The sequence below is a fragment of the Cnephaeus nilssonii genome (assembly GCF_951640355.1).
Source record: "Cnephaeus nilssonii genome assembly, chromosome: 6".
Taxonomy (NCBI): domain Eukaryota; kingdom Metazoa; phylum Chordata; class Mammalia; order Chiroptera; family Vespertilionidae; genus Cnephaeus; species Cnephaeus nilssonii.
Window position 1 is genome coordinate 93,406,643 of NC_137077.1, and position 20,329 is coordinate 93,426,971.

The 20,329-nt window shown below is 43.2% G+C and overlaps 1 protein-coding gene across 2 annotated transcripts in view; it reads right to left on the reverse strand.

The window, feature by feature from the left end:
• Nucleotides 1-18,286, reverse strand: part of SPATA13 (spermatogenesis associated 13) — a 366,978-nt gene extending 348,692 nt beyond the window's left edge. The window contains exon 1 of one of the 2 annotated variants that reach the window (XM_079774091.1): nucleotides 17,710-18,286. The gene's annotated coding sequence lies outside the window, so the exon portion shown is untranslated. The remainder of the gene's footprint in view (nucleotides 1-17,709) is intronic. The other variant, XM_079774093.1, reaches the window with a different exon arrangement.
• Between the last annotated feature and the right edge of the window lie 2,043 nt (nucleotides 18,287-20,329).

Genomic DNA, 20,329 nt, shown 5'->3' on the forward strand with positions numbered 1-20,329 from the left:
GCAGTGCTCTGACCCGTTTCAGAATCTTCCTGGGTAAGATCTATACTGCCTGTTACCTGTCCCAGGAGGATACCTCAAGGAACACCTTCATAAAGAGGCAAAGTCCCTTTCTTAATGACTGTCCATTTTCTCCCCTGAGGGGAGCACCACACCTCTGGATGGCCACGGAGTTAACAAAACGAAATCCTAGAGAACTGTATGGCCTGAAAATAAATGATCCATAGCACAGGCTTCCATATTGACTGAATCTCAATATATGAATGTCAATTCAACCTAGATTAGATTGACATGCAAGAATTAAGCATATTTTTCATGTTAAAAACTTTAAACACTGATATAAATGGTATCCATTCAAATTGCATTCATAAGCTGTTAGTATAAAAGGAGGTACTATTTCACTCCTAATTATTTAATTATGATTGCAGAGCAGTATTTTGTGTACTGTTTTTAAAAATTTCACTTTTCTAATAATTTGTCTTTGTTTTTTGTAATTTGCAAAATATTGGTTCTTTGGAGATTTTGAAAAGCAATCCTTTACCAGGTTAGAAAGGCTCTGTCCCGGAAGGGATAATGCCATTGTGTGCCCGGGAGGAACCCACACCCCTGAATGTTTTTGACGGGTAGACGAGAATTCCAGACTACTCATTAGGAACGATAAAAGAACACAAAAGAAAGTTTCTATATCTGGAAAACAATAATAATATAGACTGTTTATGTGTATGTATAAGTGCACCAAAGGTACAAAATGATTCAAAGAGAGATTGGGAAAAGAGAAGATTGTGACTGGGAAGGGGCTTCAATTGCATTGGTTCTTTTTACAGGTACTGTGTACATAGATGTGCATTTTTTATAAATGTCTCTAATATTGTAGTAAATTTATAAATTAAAACATGGACTGACTTTCTGCATTCATATTATTCGTAATTTATATCCTGCTTTAATTCAAAATTTTTTGAAATGCATTACATGCAATTAAGCTTGTGTTAGGGTATTACCAATGTAGCATCTACTAAGCTGATTAGATAATGAAGATTTGAATCTTAACTATTAACTTTTTAATTCTAGGTTTTCTCAAAAGCTAGTTGTTATCCTCAAGGTCCCTACATGCCTCCCATAAATACATCAGTGTGTGTATATATATGGCACAGCAGCCTGCTTAATTCAGGCTCTTCACAAAGATACACACAGCACTGTCTTTCCTGTGTGTGTCCCATTCACTATTTGTGCTGTCAGTCTTTTTCAAAGTCTAATTCACCAAACCTGCTGTTATCTCAAGGCCTACTAATGAACCTGTTACTGGTGTCATAGAAGCAATCTTTAGCTTGAGATTTCTGTTACTGAGACATCATAATGAATTAATTCAACCCTTTCCCTGCGTTATTTGATACAGGTACTCGCTTCTCTATCTATATGTGCACATCTGTGCAAACACACATCTGTGCAATCTGCATTTATAAACTAGTGTAGGGGGAATCCTATAAACAGAATGATGCAGAACCTGACAAACAGGATTTTGAGTAACTGTGCAAATGCTGCAGTTTTTAAGACTGAACCATGGGCCTCAGGGAGCTGGATCTACCCACACACTCCTGGCCTGAGTCCACAAGAGAATCAATGGAAGAAGTGACAGAAATTTTCTCTGTTCACCCCCACATTTAGAAAATATTTAGCTGTACAACTTCTGGGAACATCAGAAGCAAAGGTTCCAATAGGGGCCCAGCTCCTAAAACGGATGGCAGGTGAACACTAGGACAATACTGCACATAAATGTTTATTGGGAAGACGGAGGTGTGGGGTCCTGAGAAAGCAGAGTAGCATCTGGTAGGAAACTTCATCAAAGGGCACGGCCAGCACCTCACCTGCAGGTGGTTCTAGGTGGGCTGCGATACTGATTCCCTCGCTCAAGAAGCCAGACAGGACTTGGGGCAGTTTCCTTTCATGGTGGCGGTTTCAGTACATCACTTTCATGACACCTTAGATCTTCTCACTCTAAGGAAATCAGGGACCTGGGGGAACTCTTCACTGGCTTCTGATTCTTGTAGTCAGGCCAGTCCAACAGGGAGGGATTGAGGAATCCCAAAGACCAACACAAACTACCCCTTCTATTCACGCCTCAAACCACTCCAGCCAACCTTGTGTTTGCCCAAGCCCAGAATGCTGTTCTACCTGTCCCCAGCTCCTCTCTTCCTTCCTCCCAAAAAAGTTAAGTCTCCTCTATGGAACATGGGTCCAGAATGATATTTAACCAAAATTGGAATTCATTTGTTAATACATCAGTCCTGCTTATGTCTGTGAATACCCTGAGAAGAGACTATTTCATTTATGCCTGTGACTGAAGTTTGGTATAATTTTGTTATTAACTAACTTAAAGTTTAGTATATTCCTGTCACTCAACATATTTCACCCAACACATTTTTTGAAAGCCTTTTTTATCACAGATCTGATGCTCAAGTGAGCTATTGAAGGGATGGACAGATAAATACCCTATTTTCCGGCGTATAAGAGGACTGGGCGTATAAGATTTTCCTGGGTTAAAAAGTCGTCTTATACGCTGGAAAATACGGTAGTCCAATATATCTAATCCATTATATCTAATCCCACCAATATAGTCCAATATACCGTATTTTCCGGCATATAAAACGACTTTTTAACCCAGGAAAATCTTATACGCCCAGTCGTCTTATACGCTGGAAAGTACGGTAACTGACATTGATCTTAGACCATTTTTTGGTACAACTACCTCATGTTACAGAGGAAGAAAGCGATAACGCTGCTATTTTGCAGCTCATGCGTCAGACATGCCCCTGACCCCATCTTTGCCATTGCACATTCCTGACCCCTGGCCCGGACTCAGTCCCTCCATCTCTGGTCCCACCATCACCTCAGGCGAGTTCCAAGTCTACTTTATATGAATGACTCCTCGCCTCTCAGTTCCCTCATCTCCTCAACTCCCATCATCTTTTCCTTTCCCACCATCCTTCCCACAGTCACACCACGGGCCTCGTCCTCTCCCAACATCTTTGTCCAAATCTCTGGAGTAAGCACCTTGTATCCTCGCCCCCAGCTTACTTATTCAGTTACTACCACTGCTCCTCCCGGGAACTGCTCTGCTACTAACTCCTTCACTTTTTCCAATCCACCAGTCCCCGCCTTTCTACAGTTCCCTCCTTACCCAAGGACCAGCATTTAAATAACCTCCATGCCAGTGTCCTAACCTCCTCAACCCTCCATCTTCCCATCAGACTCGCCTGGACGAATTCAGTCCCTGCTTTGTCTGCTGCTGGGCCCTCCTATCGAGCATCATGGTCAGGATGGAAGAGATGACTCAGGGTCACCAGCCTCAGCAAGGACATGAACCTGCCCTGAGATCCTACTAACTTTCTTTGGTTAACTCGCTCTCCCTCTTTCTACGGTGACTACTCCACACTTTTTCTACTTTCCTCAAACTTTCAACTGCTCATCCCTCCCAACTTCTGGTCACTCGGTAGATAGCCTCACTTGCTGCTTCTCAAAGAAAATAGATGTCATCAGACAGAAACTCCATTAAAGCCTCTTGCCATACTTATAAACCCATTCACATCTCCATGTGTCCTCTCTCCCTTATTCCACAGTTGGAGCAGAGGGGAGGCCTTCTCCATTTCAGAGCCATTCACTCTCCTGTCCTTCCATCTCCTCAGTAACCTTACGCTATTGTTTCTCCCTCACTGTTCTTGTGTATTTGAATACTTCCTCTAAACTCAGATGCCTAGCACCCTCCAGTGAAGGCTTCTCAACTTCCAGACCAGGTCAGACCCCCTGTTGTACCCTTTCCTGGCCCAATGTCCTTCTCCTCTACAGAATTAACGGAGTTGAAAATTTATGTTAGAGCACCATCTAACTCCCCAACCAGATTATAAGCCCATCAAGTGGTGGCAACAAGCTCTATCAGTTTGGCCACCACTGTATTCCAGTGCTTGGCACAGCATTGGTACATCACTGCTTTTTTTATTATTAATAAACTAGAGGCCCGGTGCACGAAATTCGTTCACAGGGGGTTGGGGGTGTCCCTCAGCCCAGCCTGCACCCTCTCCAATCTGGGACCCCTCGAAGGATGTCCTACTGCTGGTTTACAGGGATCGGGCCTAAACCAGCAGTCAGACATCCCTCTTGCAATATGGGACTGCTGGCTCCTAACCGCTCACCTGCCTGCCTGATTGCCCCTAACCACTCTGCCTGCCAGCCTGCTCACCCCAACTGTCCCCAGCCACCAGACTGCTCACCCCCAAATGCCCCCCTGCCAGCCTGATCACCCCCAACTGCCCCCCGTGCCAGTGTGCTTGCCCCCAACTGCCTCCCCTGCTGGCCTGCTCACCCCCACCTTCCCTCCTCACTGGCCTGCTTGCCCCCAATTGCCCCTCTGCTGACCTGCTCACTCCAAACTGCCCCCCCCCCTGATCACCTCCAACTGTCCCCCACTGACAGGGTGAGGGCTGAGGGCTGTTTTCACCCCATGGGAGTGTGGCCAGCCTGGGTGAGGAGGTGAGGGCTGTTTTCAGGCTGGCCACGCCCCCGGGTGATCCAGGCTCCCAGCCCCTCCTTTTTTTCTTTTCTTTCTTTTTTTTAGCACCTCCTTGAGCGGAGGCCAGGGCCAGCTGGAAGCAGGTATCTGGGATTTATTTATCTTCTATAATTGAAACTTTGTAGCCTTGAGCGGAGGCCAGGGCCAGCCAGGGTGGGTGAGAAGCTTGGCTTCCTCCATTGCTGGGGCAACCCAAGCCTCCTGCTTGCTCCAGCTCCGTGGCCGCCTCCATTTTTGTTGGGCTAATTTGCATACTCGCTCCTGATTGACTGTGGGTGTAGCGGAGTGATGGTCAATTTGCATGTTTCTCTTTCATTAGTGTAGATCTTTATTGTTCAGATTATTACAGTTGTTCCTCTTCCCTCCCCCCCCAATAGCTCCCCTCCACCCGGTTCCCACCCCACCCTCTGCCCTTACCCACCCCCACTGTCCTCATCCATAGGTGTACGATTTTTGTCCAGTCTCTTCCTGCATCCCCCACACCTCCTTCCCCCCGAGAATTGTCAGTCCACACCCTTTCTATGTCCCTGATTCTATTATATTCACCAGTTTATTCTGTTCATCAGATTTTTTATTCACTTGATTTTTAGATTCACTTGTTGATAGATATGTATTTGTTATCACTTTGTTGTTCATAATTTTTATCTTTACCTTTTTCTTCTTCTTCCTCTTCTTAAAGAATACCCTTCAGCATTTCATATAATACTGGTTTGACGGTAATGAACTCCTTTCACCTTTTCTTATCTGTGAAGCTCTTTATCTGACCTTCAATTCTAAATGATAGCTTTGCTGGGTAGAGTAATCTTGGTTGTAGGTTCTTGCTATTCATCACTTTGACTATTTCTTGCCATTCCCTTCTGGCCTGCATAGTTTCTGTTGAGAAATCAGCTAACAATCATATGGGTACTCCTTGACAATCAGCTGACAATTGTATGGGTACTAACTGTTTTTCTCTTGCTGTTTTTAATATTCTCTCTTTGTCTTTTGCCCTTGGCATTTTAATTATGATGTGTCTTGTGTGGTCCTCTTTGGATTCCTTTTGTTTGGGGTTCTCTGCGCTTCCTGCACTTGTAGGTCTATTTCTTTCACCAGGTAGGGGAAGTTTTCTGTCATTATTTCTTCAAATAGGTTTTCAATATCTTGCTCTCTCTCTTCTTTTGGCACCACCATAATTCAGATATTGCTATGCTTGAAGTTCTCCCAGAGGCTCCTTACACTATCTTCATATTTTTGGATTCTTTTTTCTTTTTGCTTTTCTGGTTGGGTGTTTTTTGCTTCTTCGTATTTCAAATCTTTGACTTGATTCTTGGGATCCTCTAGTCTGCTGTTGGATCTCTGTATATTATTCTTTATTTCAGTCAGTGTGTGCTTAATTTCTAGTTGGTCCTTTTTCATATCCTTGAGGGTCTCACTAAATTTCTTGGAAGTTTCTAGAAGATTCTTGAGTAACCTTATAACTGTGGTTTTGAACTCTATATCCAGTAGTTTGCTTTCCTCCATTTCTGTCATTTGTGACCTGTTTCTTTGTTTCCACATTTTGGCTGCTTACCTGTGTTGATAGAGTGGCTTTGTGTGTTAGGTGTCCTAAAGGGCCCATGGCTCAGCCTCCCCAGTTACCTGAGGTGGACACTCTTGGTGCACCCCTTTGTAGGCTGTATGCACAGTCTTGTTATAGTTAAGCCTTGATTGTTGTTGGTATCACTATGAGGAATTGACCTCCAGGCCAATTGTCTGTGAGGACCAGTTGTGTCTACGACAGGAGAACTTCTGTGCTGGAGACACCCTTATGGGACAGGACTTGCTTCAGTGGGGCTTTGGTGCTCACTGAGTCTGCCCCCTAAGTGTGTCTCTTATGGATGTGAAGAGTTGTAATCTGGATGGTCTCACTCTGACCACTGGGTACACTGGCTCTTGGATCTCCAAGGAGGTGCAAAGTCAGCCACTGCCTGAGGCCACCCAGCAGGAGCTACAGAGAGATCTGCAGATTCCTCCTCTTTGTTTGGGGTTTGAAGTTGCCCAGGCGAGGTCCAGCTGTGAAGCAATGCAAGCTGCTATAGAGCCTTGGGCCTTCTTTTGGAAGTTCTGAGGCTCTCTGACCCAGCTGCAGTTTGTTAGGTAATTTTAGATTGCAAAAGGCCAGGCCATTCATATGCAAAAGCCTCTGTGCACAGCTTGGGTGAGGTTGTAAATTGGGTGGGGCGGGGTCTCAGGGAATCACCAGGGTGGAGCAAATAGCAGTGGCTGACCATCAGCCCTGCCCCACAGAGGCCCCCAGGTCTCTGTTTCCTGCGGCACTGTGCAGGAACAATGATCACTGCAAGCACCTCTGAGAGAAAGCCACCCTCGTGTTCCGGCCTGATGCCAGACAGTCCAGTTTCTCCCCATGTGAGTCTGAGTCCCCAGAGTCTCACCCAGAACTGGAGTTCAGAGCAGTCAGGAGCTTGTGTCTCCTTCCCAATTGAAAAAGACAACAGAGTACTCAGTTGCCAGCCCCTTTCCGTGTGCATGCCTCCGTACCTCCACTCTTCACTTCTGCACCTCCGCACCTCTTCCGAGTCTCAGTGTGCTTTTCTCTTTCCTTCTATTTGTAGAATTTCCACTCAGCCAGCCTTCCCGTGGTTCTGGATGATATCCGTTTTGTCTTTTAGTTGTAGTTTTGAAGTGGTTGTGCAAGGCAGCAAGTTCAGGTGTTTACCTATGCCGCCATCTTGGTTTCTCCAGTACATCACTGCTTTTAAATATATATGTTTGATGAAGAGATTTGCTCAATTTACACACCTAATTTCTAGAACTCAGGACCGGAACCCTAGTGTCCTAACTCACTGTCTCATGTGTGTACGTTAGTAAAATGCACCATACATTAAAATGTATAAAATACATACATATGATTTAAAGAAAAAAGAAAAAGAATACTCATGTCCACTCAAGCTCAACAGTAGAATATCATTGTTATCTTAGAAGCTTCTTATACACCTTTCCCCAGTAGCATCTCCATTCCTATTCTCAGAGGTAACTACCATCCAAACTGAACTAACTATGCTCTTGCTTTTTGCTATAAGGATGTATCTCTAAATATACATTATTTAACTATGTATAAAAACACACTATATAAATACAGCCATTCTGTATATATACTTCTGTAAATTGATTTTTTTGTTAACATTATGTTTTTGAGGCCTGTTCCTATTAATGTGTATAGTTGGAGGCCTTTTCACTATTATGTGGTTATTTCATTTTATGAATACACCACAATTTCTCTATTGTTTGACTGTATGTGGACTTTCGGGGTGTTTCCAATTTGTGGCCGTTATGAACAATAGTGCCTAAATGCCCCTACAGTTACCTCCTGGTAGGTGTGTGTGCTTCTCTGGCATATGTACCTAGGAGCATGATTGCTATGTCCTATAGGTGCACATGGTCACCTATGTTGGTGCATCAGACATCATTTTCATGATGCCTTAGAATGATCTTCTCAGCCTCAACATCTCTGGGAAGCCCCAGAGGTCACATTGAGGAATTTGAGTTTGATCCTACGGGCAATAGGGGATAATGAAATGGTTTTGAACAGAGATGTGCTGATCTGATTTGCATTTTATTAACTTTACTCTTGGCTACAGATCAGAGAACTATTGCACAGGGACAATCTGAAGCAAAGGATCTGTTGGAGGCTGCACCTAGAAGAAATCGGACAGGAGCTGGACAAGGTGGTCGTGATGGGGGCCAGGGTCATGGACACACTGAAGGGATGTTTAGTACATTGAAATAGCTGGTGATATGCTGGATGTAGAAGTGGGTGGAGAGATGTCTTAGAAAATCCAGACAGGAAATACAAGAACTGATGCATTGTTCTGTAGGGCAAAGGAATGAGTTCAAAGTAGAGCACGTTGAGTTTGAGGTATCCAGTACATATTCCTATGGGTTTAGCAAAATGAAATTTAATGATATGCTGTTATTTCGTTATTGTTTCAGTACCAAATTGGTTATTATATTGAGTTTCTACCTCTACCTTTTAAAAGATGAGTAAATACTAAATAACATGAGAATAGAACTTTTTATAGTGTCTCACAAAGATATTCTTCCTTCTGAATATAACCACTTCAATAAAGCCTCCTACAGCATCAGTCAGATTATTGTCACGGAGCCAGTATTTGGTAACTGAGGTTGAAAAGCAGGTTTCACTCTTCTTAGACAAAGCTCCAGTTTCAGAGCAGAGCTCCAAAGTATACCACAGGCTGCGTTAACGATGCCAAACAGAAGTGGATTTTTCAACAACAGTTAATATAAAGAAGAGGGAGAACAAAACCTTAATAGCCCAATTGAGAAATGAACAAAGGAAACGAAGGCAGTCCCAGTTAAAAAAAAAAAAAATGCAATGGCCCTGGAAACACTCTGAGTTCACTCAAGTGAGAGAAATGTAAATTGCCACTGTACTGAGACACCATTTTCCACCCAAGATGAGCAAAGATGAAGGACTTTGGTAAAACACTGTGTGGTGAAGGTAGGGAACAGTCTCTACAGGGTAAGTGGGTACTATCCCCATGGAGGGAAATTTAGCAATAGCCCCCAATTTAATATGCCTATAATATTTTTAAAGTAAATCTATTTCAAGAAATGTGTTTACCTGATTATACTCATACATGTGTAAAATGGTTAAGTTTACAACTACTTATTGAAACACAGAAAGAACCTAAACATCCACCAAGAGGGAACTGCTTAGGTAATATGTTACCGCATGGAACAGAATACTATGCAGCCATTAAAAAGAATGAAAAAGGGTGGAAGCAACTCCAATGTCCATTGATGGAGGAATGGATTAAAAATGTGGTATATACATACAATAGAATATTAATCAACCATGAAAAGAAAATGAAATTCTGACACAGGCTGGCAGGGGAGGTTAATGAAGAAAGACCAAACGACTGAACAACAGGCTGCATGGGGTGACCAGGCCGGCAGGGGGGTTAGTGAAGGATGACCAAACGACTGAACAGCAGGCTGCATGGGGTGACCAGGCCAGCGGGGGCAGGGAGGGCAGTTGGGGACAACCAGGCCAGCAGGGGGGAGCAATTAGGGGCAACCAGGCCAGCAGAGGGGGGCAGTTGTGCTGACCAGGCCGGCGGGGGGTGTAGTTGGGGATGACCAGGCCAGCGGGGGGGGGGGGGGGCCAGTAAGGGGTGACCAGGCAGGCAGGCAGGTGGGCGATTAGGAGCCAGCGGTCCAGGATTGTGAGAGGGATGTCCGACTGCCGGTTTAGGCCCAATCCCCGGGATCAGCTTAAACCGGCAGTTGGACATCCTCCAAGGGGTCCCGGCTTGGAGAGGGTGCAGGCTGGGCTAAGGGGACCCCCCCATGCACAAATTTCATGCACCGGGCCTCTAGTATAGGATAATCTCCAAAATATATCATTAAATGAAAATAAAATTTCCAGAATACCATGTGTACTCTGTCACCATAGAAGGGAATAGAAAAAATATATATTTAATTATATAGACACAGAGTTTCTCCAAAGCATATGAGGAACCTTGTAATATTGGTGCATGCCATAGGGGAGCTGGGCGGCCCGGGAGTGCAGTGGGTGGAAGGCAGGATAACAGATAGGCAACTTTTCAGGAGATGCCGTTTGTACCTTCTAATTTTATAGCATGTAAATATATTTTATACTTATTATTCATAATTATCGTAATGTGTGGCCTACAGTGTGGCTTTCAAGATTGGACTATTTGAAATTTTAAATGTTGCTTCTATTATGGTTATGGGAAACAAACTGTTTATACTTTGGATCATCATGATACCAAACTTTCCAAGTGCAGGGCTTTTACCTTCTAATTAACTGCATAACCCAGAAATTTTCAACCAGCATGCCACAAGAATTCTTAAAACATGCAATACCTGATTATTTAGTCAGGAGCACTGACCTCTTTTCTCTTAGATTATTAAATGAAAAAAAATTACAATAGCCATCCAGTGTGAATGAATAAAAACTATACCTTTTTTAGTTAGATTGTCAAAAATATATTTTTTTTGGCGTGCTGCAGAATTTTAGTAATGAGTTTATGTGTGCCATGAGATGAAAAAGGTTGAAAATCATTGCCATAACCAGATTCTTACTGGCCAAATTATGTTGTTTAGAGGGAAAATGCCCCATTCGGTAACTGATTGCTTAAGTTGGCTGAACACAAACACTGTTGGAAGAATGATTTGTTTGGGCAGATTCCCACAGCTAACAGTGATTAATATAATATTTAACTTTGCAGGTGCTTAACGTTTCTCCAGAGAATATGTTCCCACAATCAGGGGAACTGTCGATGTTCACATTATTCCAGCTACCTTTCAACTCACTAAAAATATGGACATCTTATAAGCAGTGGCTCCCTGCTTTCAACAAACATATTTTAAGGCTGGACAGAAAAAAAAAAGTTTCTAAAACACCACATTTACTACCTACATAGAGACCTGGTCACTAAAAGGAAATCTGACAACTAAGATTCCACGATGATAAATTCTATAAACTAAGGGATCTATTTTCATTACACAGGTTCAGTGCAGGTTTCATTTAATGTGATCTCCTAGTTCATTTAAAATATAAATCCAAGATACCAAAATTGTGCTTTCATATCTTCATGTCTGTTTATCCTGAACTAGAGGATCGGCTACTGGAGGTGAAAGCCCATGACATAGCTTTTCATGCCCTGTCAGTACCGAGTAAATAGTTGTGACGGCCTGAGAACTTTGAAGCCTCTTCAATGTCCTCTTCTTCCTCGCTTTTTATACATCTGTGTTTGTTTGTTTTTTCTCCTCATTTGAGGAGAGTGCCTTTGAGGCAATCTCTTAATCAAAAGGCGTTAGAGAAGCTGCTGCTGAACAGATCAACCACCTCCTGGACCTGTGCTAGCCAATTTGCACAACTGACGATTTAGATGAATGTCTGGTTCAAATCAGAAGGAGAAATATAAGTTGTACACTTCAGAGACTTGCTGACTTTCAAGCTGACTTTTCAAATTCCAGGTGCTGGCATCAATCCCTTTACTAATTAAGGAGGCATGGCTCTGAGAAATAGGCATTCTTTTTTGGTTGGGATGACAATAGCTATTCTACATAAGAACCTGTTTCTGAAACCACTCATCTTGGGAAGCTGCTGGATCACATCCAAAGAGTACATTTCAAAAGCTTTTGGTATTCCTTGGAAAAGCTCCACCAAGTATACTGGATGCACATCCTTCAGTGTGGATATTTCAGAATATAGTCCAGGGCCTCACACTTAGAAGTAAATAGGATGGTCCTCAAGGGGGAACGGAGGGAAGTGCAATGAAGACTAAATAACCCTCCACCATCCAGGGTGTGGAGGGGGAGTGAGTGTGGGCTGTCATAAAAATCAGAGTCCTAAAACAGTGGATAGAGCTCTGATTCAATTTACAAAAAGAGCCAAGGGGAGTGGGGGGTGGGGGGGGCGGTGCTGGGAAGTGATTAACCAAAGAACTTGTATGCATATATGCATAACCCATGGACACAGACAATAGGGTGATGAAGGCCTGGGGAAGGTGCATGAGTGGAGTAGAGGTGGTCAATTTGGGGGGGAAAGAGGGGCATCTGTAATGCTTTCAACAATAAAGATAAATTTAATAAATAAATAATAAAACTTATCTTCCAAGTAAAAAAAACAAAAACAACAAAAAACGAGCCAAGAAGTGACTTACTAAAACTCTTTTAGCAACTCTTTTAACAAATGGCCACATTTAGAAAATGTAGAGAAGTGGACAACTACGCTCCACCTTTTCTGGAGGCAGAATACGAAGGACATCAAGGAGACAGACAACAGCCCTCTGAGATGCTGACAGTTGGTGAACACTGGAACTGTTACTGCGGAAGACTCTGGGACACAGCACTGACTCCTACCTTTACAAAGCAGGTCCTGTGAACTAAGCCAAGGGCAAGGCACTGGCCACAAGACTTGCAGGCTTCCTCTTATCTCTGTTAGTCTGTGCCCACAGCATTTTAATAATCTGAATCTTTTGACACATTCCAATTATAACTGTTAGTTGTTCAATGCCTCAGAGAAAACCTTCAAACTCTTCTGGCTCCCTTTCATAGTCTGAAATACTATGCCGAACAAATCTTGTTAGAAATAAGCTTTGAAATGCCATCCAGACAGAAGGTTGCCAAGCTTTATCTTTCTGGCTCTGAGGGTTGTACAATCTATGCTTCACTGTCCTTTCAGTGTCGTGATTTTGTTTTTATTGGACTTATCATGCAGCACAGGCAGTGGATATGACTCAAACCACTCTGCAGTTCAAAAAGAGCTGAAAGACCGGTCATACCTCCTGGAAATGGGGTTGTCATCAGCTTGGTCTGCCCTTGTCAAAACTTGGTAAGGTATGGAGCTGCCCTGCACTGGTGAGAGTGACAATAAAGTATAAGGCAAGCTAAATATAGAAGAATTCAGTTCTGAATCTTTTTAAAAAAAAATATATTTTATTGATTTTTCACAGAGAGGAAGAGAGAGGGACAGAGAGCCAGAAACATCGATGAGAGAGAAACATCGATCAGCTGCCTCCTGCACACCCCCTACAGGGGATGTGCCCGCAACCAAGGCACACACCCCTAACCAGAATCGAACCTGGGACCCTTGAGTCCGCAGGCCGATGCTCTATCCACTGAGCCAAACCAGTTTCGGCAGTTGTGAATCTTTTTTTTCTTTATACATCCAAGGGAATATACTGCTGTAAGAAATTGCCATAACCCACTCAAACATTTATTTTTGCTGGGAGAGAACACTAATGGGGATAAAGCAATTGAAATAGGTCTTTGTCTTCAGAGTCATAGACAAGTTCATTTTCCTTATTCTCTATTAACGGCTAAATTGAGTTCCCCCAAAATCTGTATGTTGAGGTCCTTACCCCAGTACCTCAGAATGTGACTGTATTTAAAAGGGCCTTTAAAGAGGCAATTAGGTAAAATGAGGTCATGTTGGTGTACCCTAATCTAATATGACAGGTGTCATATGAAGAAGAGATTAGGACACAGACAAATATACAGAAGGAAGACCATGTGAGGACACCGCAGAAAGGTGGCCACCTGCCAACCAAGGAGAGAGGTCTCAGAAGAAACCAACTCTAATGACACCTTGACCTTGAACTTCCAGCCTTCAGAACTGCGAGACAATAAATGTCTATTGTTTAAGTGAGCCCGTCTGTGGCACTTGGTTATGGTAGTTCTAGCAGACTAACACACCTCACCTTCTGGGTCCTAATTTTGAACATCACTTCTTCTTTTATCAACTTCATTTCACTGTTTTTCCTAACTCTCACTTTCTTTTGCTCTGCTTTCTTCCTTTCTCCCACCTGCCTCTTTCTTTATTTCCCTCACCTTCTTCACTGACAGTGGTGTTACCTTGGGAAGGTACCTGAGAGGGAGAGAAGGCATCTTGCACCCAGCATCCCCAGGTGTGTTGAGAGGCTCTGTTCCCCAAAGCTCCCAAGTGCACCTAGTTTGCAAGGATATAACGCAAAATCATGCAACATCATCAGAAGACGTGTCTCTCCATTTCTAGGTGACTCTGACCATGCTACCCAACTCTCTGAATTTCTGTTTCCTCACATGTTAAAAAAAAAAATGTGATTCCAATTCTTGCATAGTTGTTGTGAGGCCCAATAAGGTAATAATAATACATTGGGAAATACTTTATATGCTTATCACAATAACTCAATTTTCCTACCTGTAAAAGAGGTGCTACCTACAACATTATAGTATGGTATCAAGACAACAATCAGTCAGCAAATAACTACAACTTCTGTGACTCTGGATAGTATATGTTTTTTTTCTGCTCTGTATTTCATTGGCCTAAAAAGTTTATTTTTGCTTTTCCTGCTGGTCAATATTTATGAAGAGCGTTGTACTTAGTATTAACAGGTGGATTCCAGAGACACAAAGACCTGGTTTTTGCCTTCACGTTCCTGCAATCTATTTGGAAAGATAAAACTTTAGCCGAAACCGGTTTGGCTCAGTGGATAGAGCGTCGGTCTGCGGACTGAGGGGCCCCAGGTTCGATTCCGGTCAAGGGCATGTACATTGGTTGCGGGCACATCCCCGGTAAGGGGTGTGCAGGAGGCAGCTGGTCGATGTTTCTCTCTCATCGATGTTTCTAGCTCTCTATCCCTCTCCCTTCCTCTCTGTAAAAAATCAATAAAAATATCTTAAAAAAAAAACTTTAACAGGAAAAACAGGTATAAAATCAGTTCAAAGTGTTTTTCAGGGCTGCAATGGGGTATATGTGGTCAAATCTCACTGCAGGTCAAGCCAGGTACCTACATGAACTTTCTAGGACAACTTTCCAGAAGCAATTTCCAACGTTCTCCTACTAAAGCCACTCCAGCAGAAGGTAGCAACTCTGGCTAAAAGATTTATCAGTAAAAGTAATAAAAACTTGAATGCTAACTTAAGTGTCATATATTGCTTTACAAAATCTAATTCTATAACACTTGTAAAATAAAAGCCTTTGATAGACAAATACCTCTAATATTTTTAAAACTTGGTATTTTTTGTTTTGTTTTTTTTAATTTATTTTTAGTCTATATGGTTGACAGTATTACAGATGTCTCCCTCTTTCCCCCCCATTGTCCTCCTCCACCCAGTTCCCGCCCCGCCCCAGGCCTTTACCACCCTATTGTCTATGTCCATAGGTAATGTATATGTGTCCATAGGTAATGTATATATGCATATAAGTATGCATATATGTCCATAGGTAATGTATATATGTCCATAGGTAATGCATATATGCATATAAGATCTTTGGTTAATCTCTTCCTGCCCCTCCCTCCACACTTCCCTCTGAGATGTGTCAGTCTGTTCCATGTTTCCATGCCTCTGGTTCTATTTTATACCAGTTTATTTTGTTCATTAGATTCCTTGTTTGTTTATTTAAAACTTGATTTGAATAATAACATTTTTATTTTCTCATTAACTCTTCAGGAACCCTTGAAAATTTTAATTAAAAATGTTTCTACATTCCAGTAGGGAAAACATATATTTAATTGATATCTGACTTTAGAAACATCTCAACCAAAAAGAAAACCATATGATTGTGTTTTTTTTAGAAATTCACACTCATTATTAAGAACGGTCAAAATATGGTAATTTGGTTAGTAAGGACATAGGGATAAAAGGGTTTAGTATTTTAGAAGCAGCATGTCACAGCAGTTACATTTGGATATAGATCCTGTCTTTACCACTTACTAACTACAAGACCTGGCGCAAATTACTGTACTTTTCTGGGATTCGTCTTCCTCATATTTTAAATGAATACAATAATGTCTGCCTTGGAAGGGCAAAGGCGATGACACCGAGGAAGTGGAAGCTCACCTGTGATTATTGCACCTCGCCTGGCCATTAGCAGGGTATGTCCTGGGTGGAATTTCTAAAATGAGAATATCTTAGGGAATTATAGCTACTCCCTAGACCCTTTCTTTCTCTCTTTCTTTTTTAATCCTTACCTGAGATCATGCCGAGAGAGAGAAACATTGATGTGAGAGATAAACATGGATTAGTTGCCTTCGGCACACACCCTGACCAGGAATTGAATCCACAACCCAGGTATGTGCCCTGACCAGAATCGAACCCCAAACCCTTAGTGCACAGGATGACACTCAACCGAGCCACTCGGACCAGGCACCCCAAACTGAGAATATTTCTAATTCAACTTTGTATGTCCCTCTCACCACTTATCCCTTTCTTCCCAAACTGGCACTGTACACATCACATAGCAAAGCCTCAATAAATGTTTGATGAATGAATACATGGATAAGTAAACTAACACGATAATTTCAAAATGAAAGCAGAGGGAGAAATAAATTAGTATGTGGATACATCTTAAGAACTGGTAACAGATCAATGTCTTTGGCAAGCACAATTAAAATTTGGAGAAACAAAAGATATATTTAGCTATCCTATATAATAAAAGGCTAATATGCAAATTGTCCCCACGGGCAGGAGTTCCACCGACTGGGAGTTAGACATGTGCTGACCACCAGGGGGCGGTGCGGAACATGGCAGACATCAGGGACACAGTGCTGGCAGTGGGCGGCAGCAGAGGTGCTGCCGGCCCGATGGGCCCTGATGAGAGCGGGACAGAGGTGGGATGGTGGAGTAGGTGAGCAGGCAGCGCCAGGCCAAGGCAGGTGTGAAGGGAGGCCCCAGTCTGCAGCAGCCGCAGGCAGCCGGGGCAAGAGAGGCCCCGGTCAGCAGCTGGCAGCCGCTAGGGACCCTACCCGTGCATGAATTTTGTGCACTGGGCCTCTAGTAGTAGGATAAAAGGGAAAATTGGGGGGAGTACTACTGTAGCTGCCAACCACTGCTCTGTAAGATAACTCAAATTCCTTGCCAATATTTTTCTGTAGTGTATGACTAAAACAAATAATCTTTGAGATAAATAAGCCAAAATTACTTGGTACATTAACATGTAAGAAAACACCAGTGAAATAAAATGGAGGATGATTCTCTCCCGTGCTTTGTGAAAATCATGTCTTTCTAAAACACTTTAAAATGCACCTGTCTGGGTTCTTAATACTATACTTGCTTTTCTTTTCTAAAGATTTTGCAAAATATGTTGGAAAGGCCGAAGGCCAAGTTGTTTTCATGGATCCAAACCTATTTCTGTATTATATATTTTAATATTAATAATTAAGGAATACCCATCAGAAGATACTACATTGAAAAGGAGTAAACAAAATAATGTTTGTATTGTATTTTACTTTAGAAAGGAGTAGCTTCTAATTTGTCATGTCTTCCATCAGACCACAATCCAAATATTTTCCAAAGCAGAGTATTGTGGCATTAAGTAGCGGGTAGCCGAGAAGCCAGCTTCCCTAACCAAAGGACCAGTATTTGCCAACAGGCTTGCATTAACCATCCCAGCGGCAAGTGTCAAAAGAAACATCAGACTTGTTGGCTCACGCTGGGGAGAAGCTCCCAAATAATCCTCGACCCCTATTCCTTCACTCCTCCGTCACCCGGCAGCCCTGGCCAGCCTCGGCTCGGCCCGCCCCCGCTGCCAGGCAACGGTGCCCCGCCCGCCGCCCGCCGCCCGGCTGTGTGTTGGCGCCGCCGCCGGTGGCCGCCGTGCGCGCTGCCCCCCCCCCCCCCCCCCCCCCCCGCGGCACCTGCTGGGCGGCGGCGACTTTTCAAGCCTCCTTCTCACCGCCTGCTCCGCTCCTCCGTCTCTTCTTCAGAGCCCCCGGTCCTCGCCTTCTCTCACCCTTGTTTCCGAAAAGAGGGTGCACGGACACAGGATTTCTGCCACTAGCTTCTTGGTAGTCCTGTCTCCAGAAGGACTCGTGACAACCGGCCCAGGAAAGCACTCACTTTTCCCAGCGTTCTTCCGCATGGGCAGCGGGTCTTCCCCGGCTCCGCGCGCCCCGCGCTGGGCTCCGAGTGGGAAGGTGGTCACGGAGAAGCTGAAGGGAAACTTCGCCCCGGGCGAACCAACGCTGCTGGGACGAAGCCCTCCAAAGGACGGGACCTTCAGGCCACTGGGTCCTGAGATGTCTAATCCGTCCGACGGGTACCTTGCTGGCCAGAGTTTAGATTGGCTCTGGAGGGCTCTTCAGATGCCACATTTCCCCGGTGATGAATAATTTCACCCGCCCCTCCTGGTGGCCTGTCGGGCTTCCAGGACCCGGGCAGCGCTATTGTTTGCTGGTCTCAGAAGGGCGCCGTGGAGGGTGGGGGCGCCCGGCGTGAGCCCGCCCGCTGCAGCCCAGCTCAGGTTGAATTTCTTGCAGGGTGTCTCCCGGGCTTCCTCTCCGCCCCTTGCTTTTGCATATTCAAAAAAGGTGGAGTCTCTTCCCATCTCTCAAATCCCCTGGCTTGAGAAAGCCCGAACTAGAGGGGATGGTTTGATTAGGAAGGAAACACTAAGCGGAGGATGGGTTGGGGAAATACGTGGTAAGCTGAATAAACAGGCAAACGTAGAATTCCCATTTGACAGTTTCTTCCCCTGCCTTCAGGCGCCTAAGTGCGCGCAGCGGACGCGCGTACACACACACACACACACACACACACACACACACACACACACCCCATTTCTCAATGCTGAACTGAGCAAAAGAAATTACAAGGAAGTTCTGACTAAATCCCTTGGTCCTAATTATAGTATTAGACTAAGTAGGGGAATTTTTTTGTTGTTAAGGATTTTTTGTTAGGGATTTTTTGTTGTTAGGGACGTGTTGACAGAATTGTAAATAATGCTACTATGAACAAAGGGGTGAATATATTCTTTCTGACTGGTGTTTCTGGATTTCTTAGGATAATATTCCCAGAAGTGGGGTCGCTGGGACAAAAGGCAGGTCCATCTTTAATTTTTTGAGGAAACTCCATACTGTTCTCCACAGTGGCTGCACCAGTCTGCATTCCCACCAGCAGTGCACGAGGGTAACCTTTTCTCCACATCCTCACCAGCATTTGTTTGTTAACTTTTTAGTGGTAGCCATTTGAGCAGGTATGAGGTGATACTTCATTGTAATTTTAATTTGCATCTGTCTGAGGATTAGTGATGTGGAGCATTTTTTCCTATATTGGCCATCTGTATGTCCTCTTTGGAAAAGTGTCTATTCAGGTCTTTTGCCCATTTTTTAATTGGATTATTTAGCTTCCTGGTGTTGAGTTATATAAGTTTTTTCTATATTTGGAAATTAACCTCTTATCAGATATTTCATTGGTAAATATGTCCTCCCATACATTAGGTTCTTTTGCTGTGCAGAAACTCTTTAGATTCAAGTAGTCCCATTTGTTTATTTTTTTCTTTATTTTCCTTACCCTAGGACAGTGGTCGGCAAAGTCATTAATCGACAGAGCCAAATATCAACAGTACAACGATTGAAATTTCTTTTGAGAGCCAAATTTTTTAAACTTAAACTTCTTCTAACGCCACTTCTTCAAAATAGACTCGCCCAGTCGAGTGGTATTTTGTGGAAGAGCCACACTCAAGGGGCCAAAGAGCCGCATGTGGCTCGCGAGCCGCAGTTTGCCGACCATGGCCCTAGGAGATATATCACCAAAAATACTACTACATGAGATGTCTGAGATTTTACTGCCTATGTTTTCTGCTAGGATTTTTATGGTTTTCTGACTTACATTTACATATTTTGTCCATTTTGAGTTTATTCTCATGTGTGCTGTAAGTTGGTGGTCTCGTTTCATTTTGTTCCATGTACCTGTCCAATTTTCTCAACACCATTTATTGAAGAGACTGTCTTTACTCCATTGTATGTTCATGCCTCCTTTGTCAAATATTAATTGACCATAAACGCATGGGCGTTCTGTTCTGTTCCATTGATCTATATGCCTGTTCTTATGCCAGTACCAGGCTACTTTGATTACAATCACTTTGTTTGATATCCGGTATTGTGATCCCTCCATCTTTGTTCTTCTTTCTCAAGATTACTGAGGCTATTCCAGGTCATTTTTTGTTCCATATACATTTTTGGAATATTTCTTCTAGATCTGTGAAATATGCCATTGGTATTTTAATAAGGATTGCATTGAATCTATAGATTGCTCTGAGTAGTATGGACATTTTAATTCTTCCAATCCATGAACACAGTGTATGCTTCCACTTGTTTATATCTTCCTCTATTCCTTTTTTCAGTGCCCTATAGTCTTCCGAGGATAGGTCATTTACATTCTTGGTTAAGTTTATTTCTAAGTACCTTAAATTTGTTGTTGTTGCAATGATAAATGGGATTGTTTTTTCAGTTTCTCTTTCTGAGAGTTCATTATTGG